Consider the following 7,458-nt stretch of genomic DNA (forward strand, 5'->3'; position numbering starts at 1 on the left):
TACAACAGAACAAATGTAAAACTAATGTTCTCCCATGTAAACTATCACATAATTCACAATAAAACATTTAAAAAATAAACCAAAAAACAAACATAAAAAAGAAGCCAAAGAAACTCCTAAGTATCACAATAGATCATTGTCTAATATTGCGCTGGGAGATGAGTCTGACCGTTGAGTCAATTCTTACTTATGGTTACCCATGTATTACAGAGTAGAACTGCTTCATAGGGTATTCTTGGACATATCTTACGTTTGGAGTCCTGGTGTGACACTCTGGGATAAACACAGTACTGATAATCAAGAGGTCAGCAGTTCAAACCCACCAGCCACTCCTCAGAAACCCTATACAGGGTCACTATGAGTCAGAACAAACTCAATGGCACTTATCATCAACAAGAACAATCCTTATGGAAACAAGATTGGTAAACCTTTCTTCTACAGTGTTGCTGGGTAGTTTTGAATCACCAATCTTTCAGATTAGTAGGAAAGTGCAAACTGTTTGGAAAACTTTGACTTGAAAAGCACTCAGAATACACAGTGGTACAATAATGGACTCAAGAATGCAAATGGGTATGGAGATGGTGCAGGGCTGGACCACGTTCTGTTCTGTTGTACATGGGGCCATGAGATGAAGTCATTGATGGCAACTAACAACAACAGCTCAACACAGCAGTGAACTACCTCCAGAAAGATCTCAAGGCTAAGGAGGGATCCAGACCAGACATCCCTTGAAAGTACAGTGGTCTAACAATAGGCTAAATGAATTTAAAATGAAGTCCATGGTCCACTCTCCCTCCCTTTGGAGTCCATGTCTCCACATTTAACCTCTTCCCTACTCCTGACCTCTTGCTTCTGGACCCTCTCTCATCCTGTACATCCTTCAAGTCCCCAGTGCAGACTGCCTTCTCAATACCTCCTGCCTTGCCTCACTTGATCCATTGGAAATGGCTGACACATGCAGGAATATTTCTGACACCCACATATGGCCTAATATACAACTGGGCCTGTGCACAAGGGTACCATGTATCTGTGTGCAGGTTGTATACTTCATGGGGTGCCTGGCTGAGGTTGGACTAGGGGCTGTGATCCAGCCCTTATTCATCACTGCCAAGTCTTGTGCACTAATGGTGGAATCTTGTGTACCTGGATACACTTCTAATTAACACAAAGACCTGCAACAGGGCACTATCTTCCCAGGCCCTACTTGCCTACCATGGACCCCATTCCTTGAGGAATGTATACTTTGCCAAGCAACAGCAGAAGGTTGTAGTTGGGTGAATGAATTTCTGTTACTTGATTATTTAGTTTTTACAGTACTGCCATCCCTGACTTTATAATACAATGCCTTCATATATACAAAAGTGCCATAAATGGTGGGAAACTCAGGTGTATGGGGGATGTATTTTGGGTCAAGGACCATATTTTCTTAGATTAGAGAATTCTCACATTTAATAGTACATCAGTATGACCTGGAGGTTTGTTAAAACACAGATTGCTGGAACCCAACCTCAGAGTTTCTGGCTCAGTAGGTCTAGGGTAGGGCTCAAGAAGGAGTCTCCAAGTGGCATAAACAGTTAAGCACTCAACTATGAACAAAAGGCTGGAGCCCACCGAGAGATGCCTTTGAAGAAAGGCTGCAGCCCTGAAAACCTAAGGGAGCAGTTTGTCTCAGAAGTGCATGGACTTGTCATGTGTCAGAATCAGCTTGATGGCAGTTGGTTTATTTATGTTTAGGGGCCAAGAGATTGCATTTCTAACAATTTTCCACGGCATAATAACGCTGTTTGTCAGGAGTTCATAGGCTGAGAACCACTGATTAGAGATTTTTTTGACATATCCTATAGATAAGTTTTCTGTTCACACACATCCATACAAGACTATTTATAATGGCAATAACAACAACTGATCAGAAACCCTACACAAGACCGCTGAGTTGCAACTGACTCGACAGCACTTAACAACCACGACAACAACAACAATACTAACTAAACTCTATTTTCTAGGTGGAGTCCTGGTGTGGCTCTGTGGGTTAATGTGCTGGACTGCAAGGTCAGTTTGAACTGCAAGGTCAGTAGTTCAACCTTACCGAAAACTCTGTACACGGCCTATGAGTCAAAACAGACTCAACGGCACTTAACAACAACATTTTCTAGGCACTGCTCTAGGCATGGAGTCCTGGTGTGGTGCTAGAAGATAAGCATTGGACTACAAGGTCGGTTTGAATCACAACATCGGTGATTCAAATTCACCTTGAGGTTAGCAGCCCGACTCATAACCATTACACGATCAGAACTCCTTAGTAGAGGAAGAGTTTATTTCCCTACCCCCTGAATCCGGCAAAGTTTATGATTTGCTTTGACCAACAGAATGTGGCAGAAGTGATATTGCATCATTTCACAAATTAAACCTTGAGTTACTAATAGCTTCTAACTTGTCCTCATGCAAAACTTCCCTAGATTAGGAATGCAGTGGAGGGTGAGAGACTGTGGAGAAGCTACCATTTAAATCAAATTTAGAGTTTTGGTTATTTTCTGGAGTGGATATTTTTATGAATGTATGGAGAGTGAGTATTGCATTTTAAAGTGACAGTTTCCAGGAAAGTCATGGAACTTTCCTGAATTCTATTCAGAAAAACTAGGCCACATGGAAGATTTATTGTAAAGGAAAAGTGGAGATAAAACAGTAAAGTCACATGAATCATTCATTGTACTGGTATATTTGTTTTGTGGTCAATAATGTGCATCGGTGGGAGTTATATGCAATGTAAAATTCTTCATAATACAAAAGAAACTGAGGCACTGAAGGAATTTTCAGTCAAAAATAATGTTGGGGAGTCGGTGGTTCTGTGCTGCGGGGACTGAGGTTGTGGGAACTCAGTCGGGAGCGCCCCCTTGCAGGTGCCTTCCCCTGCGGGTGTGAATGAGCAGGGTCGTCATCGCGGGGAGGAGCCACCACACCTGCCTAAATATGTTGGAAACAGGTGAGAAGCAACGCATGAAGACAACTGCCACAGCCACCGCAACCGTGAGACCATGTCTCTCCCCCACCCCGCCAGATCAACGCCAGCAAGAACGAAGAGGACACGGGAAAAATGTCTGTTGGTGGCCTGAGCTGGGATACCAGCAAAAAGGACCTAAAAGACTATTTTACCAAATTTGGAAAAAATCGTTGACTGAACAGTTAAAATGGATCCCAACACTGGCACTGGAAGGTCAAGAGGGTTTGGGTTTATCCTATTCAAAGTTGCTACCAGTGTGGAGAAGGTTCTAGACTAGGAGCATAGACTGCATGGCCGTAATATTGACCCCCAAAAGGCCATGGCCATGAAGAAAGACCCAGTGAAGAAAATCTTTGTTGGGGGTCTGAATCCTGAAGCCACTGAGGAGAAGATCGGGGAGTACTTTAGCGAATTTGAGGAGATTGAGGCCATTGAGCTTCCCATGGTTCCAAAATCGAACAAAAAATGAGGCTTTGTTTTTATCACTTATATAGAAGAAGGTTTTGGAGGAAAAGTTTCATACTGTCAGTGGAAGCAAATGTGAAATCAAGGTGACCCAGCCCTGAGAGGTCTATCAGCAGCAGCAGAATGGCTCTGGGAGCCATGGAAACCGTAACCGAGGGAACCGAGGCCAGGTGGTGGAAGAGGAGGTCAGGGTAGTAAATTACATTATGGGAAGAGCCAGAGACTGGTGATCGCCAGAGCACCTCCAGGCAGTACTGAGGCCGCAGCAGGCGACAACTGGCTGATCGCCGCTCCGTTTGTATATCAGTGAACACCAAATTTAGCGTGGCCAACTTTCTATGGCCTGTCCGATGTGCAACTTATTTAAAAATTTCCCCCTGGAAATCACTCTCCCGGTTACTATTTCCAGAGCTCTAGTTAAGTTAGCAAGGAGCTCTGGTAGCGTAGTGGTTACGAATCGGGCTGCAAACCTTAAGGTCAGCGGTTCGAAACTACCAGCCGCTCCGCGGGAGAAAGATGAGGCTTTCTACTCCCGTAAGGATTTACACCCTCGGAAACCCTGTACAGGGTCGCTATGGGTCGGAACTGACTCGACGGCACTTAACAACAACAGTTAAGTTAGCAAGGAGCTCTGGTAGCGTAGTGGTTACGAATCGGGCTGCAAACCTTAAGGTCAGCGGTTCGAAACTACCAGCCGCTCCGCGGGAGAAAGATGAGGCTTTCTACTCCCGTAAGGATTTACACCCTCGGAAACCCTGTACAGGGTCGGAGTCGGAACCTACACCACGGCACACAGCCATCACCACCAGTTGTGTTAGCAGCCTATGGTGTATCAGAGGCCCAGCAGCATCATGGGTCTATTTTATTACCAGGTTCCCCAGAACCAGATTGGCGGGTCCGCGTCCAGTCTGCGGCTCTATAGCCTGGGTCTGTGTACCTGGTGTTAAATAGTAAAACTGTATCTTAGGAAACTCATGTCACCTTTTAATTTCATATTATTTGTGTCATACATTTCCTGTAACGGAAGTGTTAATTTTACTGTACTTTTTGGTATCTTTTGGGAATCTAATGTATTGTAAAGTATTTTGCACATGTCCTGATTTTGCCACGACCTGGATATCCAAGCTTTTGAAATAAAAAAGCTATCCACGACCTGGATACCCAAGCTTTTGGAAAAAAAAAAAAAAAAGCTATCCAAGCTTTTGAAATAAAAATTTAACCCCTAACACCCCCCCCCTAAATAATATTGTGCTTTTACTTCCTTTAAGTAATTAGGGTTGGCTATTCAGACCACTTAAATACTGCCAGATGAAACCACAGATTTTTCTTTGCCATGACTACACTGTTATTGACTAAAAATGGCGGCCTAACACTCTGGGAAAAAGCAAAAGTGAAGACGAAAACTCCCGAAACAGAAACGCTATGTGAGCAGGCTTCTATGAACTGCATTGCTTTTCTGTCATCTGATACATCTGTGATCTTGTGAATTTGCTGTACACTGGAGTCACTGGTGGGTTTGAGGATGCTGATGTAGAAATGGTTATGACTTATCTTTGACCATGCTCCCAAATCAAATATAGTGAATCCTGGTTCTGCCCTTGCTTGGTGACTCTTTCCCCTCCTTTACCAGCATGTATGGAATCCTGATGTGGCACTGTAGGATAAGCACTATGTCAGTTTGAACCATAAGGTCGGTGATTCAAACTCCCCAACCGCTCCTTGGAATGAACTCGATGGCACTTAATGATAGAAATGAGCATAAATGATTGTGACATATACCCGAATGCTGGGTGATCTGCAAGGTATTAATTTCAATTTTCTATCATCAGACGTGAACCCTGGTTTTGATTTAAAAAATATGACCAAACTACAGGAGTACAGGTATATGATAAATACTGGCCTAATTATCATAGCTTCATAATGAGGTAGATATTTTAATTCCATGTCAAAGATTTTCTCAGTGCACAAAAAGTAGACATGTATATATAACAGCTAAGACACAAATGCCATATCACCCACTTCAGTAGTTGCCATATCCTACAAAGCAAGACTTTTAAGCAATGGGCTTTCTGAGACTGTTCACAAACCACACTCCACAGACGCCATGCCCTTACCTCTTCAGTGGTGCTGGAAGATATCTGGGTAGTCGTTTGAACCCATGGTGTCTCTGTAATTCCAGTTGTCTGTGAACTGAGGCTCTGCCATCCACTGCTGCTTTGGCTGTTGATGTCTGCAGTACTCCAGGTGAAAGCCTCTGTGATATTTCTAAGAGTTTTCGTGCTATATATAACTGCTTTAAAAGTAGTGGGGACTTGGGGAGGGTTGGTGTTTCTAGTACTTCTCACTGAAACTTCTGCTCCCAGGCGAGCTGAGGTAAAGAAATGACAATTGTTCATGTTACCCTCATATAGTTTGTGGATTCTTCACATACAAAACAATTGTATTAAGATACCAGAGGACCTCTTAATAGTAGGCATGTAGATAACTTTCAATTATATGAACAATGAAAGATATTTTGAGTGTGACAATGCTCACATGTCCTGTACAATTCACTTGCTTTTATTCACCAATCCACTTTATATGGCAGATGGAGAATTCTGGAAACTGTGCTTTTGGTAAAAAAAAACCTCAACTCTGTGTAGAATTAAGACAAAATTAAAGATACACTATGCTTGGAGTCCTGGTGTGGCACTGTGGGCTAATGTATCAGACTGCAAAGTTGTTTGAACTACAAGGTCGGTGGTTCAAGCTCACCAGATGTTTCTTGGAAACCCTATATAGGGTTTCATATACGTGTGTGTGTGTGTGTGTGTGTGTGTGTATACTCTAAGAAAGAAACGTGATAGTCTGCTTCTGTAAAAATGTATAGCTTTAGAAACCCTATGGTGGGGTAATACTTCTCCATTCTATATGGTCACTGTGTCAAAACTGATTTGATGGCCGTGGGTTTTTATACATATATTGTGTGTGTGGACCACACTTTGAGTATCATTAGAAAATCTGGAAATTATGGGCAGATATGCAGCCAGAGTGCTCCTTGGAGGCCAGGATGGCCAAACTTTGTCTCTCATACTTTGAACATATCATCAGGAGGGACCAGTGGCTGGAGAAGGATATCATGTTTGGTAGGGTGGAGGGTCAGAGAAAAAGAGGAAGACCTTCAGCAAGATGGATTGGCTAAGTGGCAGCATCAATGGATTCAAGCATGGCAACAATAGTGAGGTTGGCCCAGGATCAGGCAGTGTTTTGTTCTGCTGTGCATAAGGTCACTATGAGTTGGTACCGACTCGATGGGACTTAACAAAAACAACATGAATGCTTAGATACTTCCTGGTGTGATGCTGTGGGTTAATGCTCTGGACTGCAGAGTTGCTTTGAACCACAAGGTCGGTGGTTCAAGCTCACAAGCTGCTCCTCAGAAACCCTGTACAGGATCGCTATGGGTTGGAACTGACTCGATGGCACTAACAACAACAACTTAATACTTCATTGCTACTTCATGGGATATGTTGTTGCTGTTGTTGTTAAGTGCCATCGAGTCAGCTCTAATTCATAGTGACCCTGTATAGTGTCTCCAAGGAGTGGCTGGTGTATTTGAACCATCGACCTTACAGCTCAAATTGACCTTGTGGTCTAGTGTGTTATCCCACAAACCATTAAATCTTGTGAGATTAGAAAACCATTACTCTGAAGAGTTTCTTTTTAAAGACTAATACTCCTAAAAGAGAGATTTTCTTTATCACTACTTTATTGGTTCAATCATTCAAACAATTATTTTTTAAGCAACTATGTGCCAGGCAAGAGAACCCTATATATAGGTATTAATTATTGCTTTCTTCCCTTTGAGGGTCTTCCCTATTCTTTATTTTGAACTTCATTCCTTTCCATTGTAATCTTAGCTAATTTATGACCAAACTTCGTCTCTCATACTTCGGATATATTGTCAGGAGGAACCAGTCACTGGAGAAGGATATCATGTTTGGTAAGGTGGAGGG

The 7,458-nt window shown here is 42.7% G+C and overlaps 1 pseudogene; it reads left to right on the forward strand.

Annotated features, from left to right (window-relative positions):
* LOC102823171 overlaps positions 1-3,773 on the forward strand; it is a 9,128-nt pseudogene extending 5,355 nt beyond the window's left edge.
* The last annotated feature ends 3,685 nt before the right edge of the window (positions 3,774-7,458 follow it).

This window comes from Chrysochloris asiatica, unplaced genomic scaffold (assembly GCF_000296735.1).
Source record: "Chrysochloris asiatica unplaced genomic scaffold, ChrAsi1.0 scaffold00033, whole genome shotgun sequence".
Lineage (NCBI taxonomy): Eukaryota > Metazoa > Chordata > Mammalia > Afrosoricida > Chrysochloridae > Chrysochloris > Chrysochloris asiatica.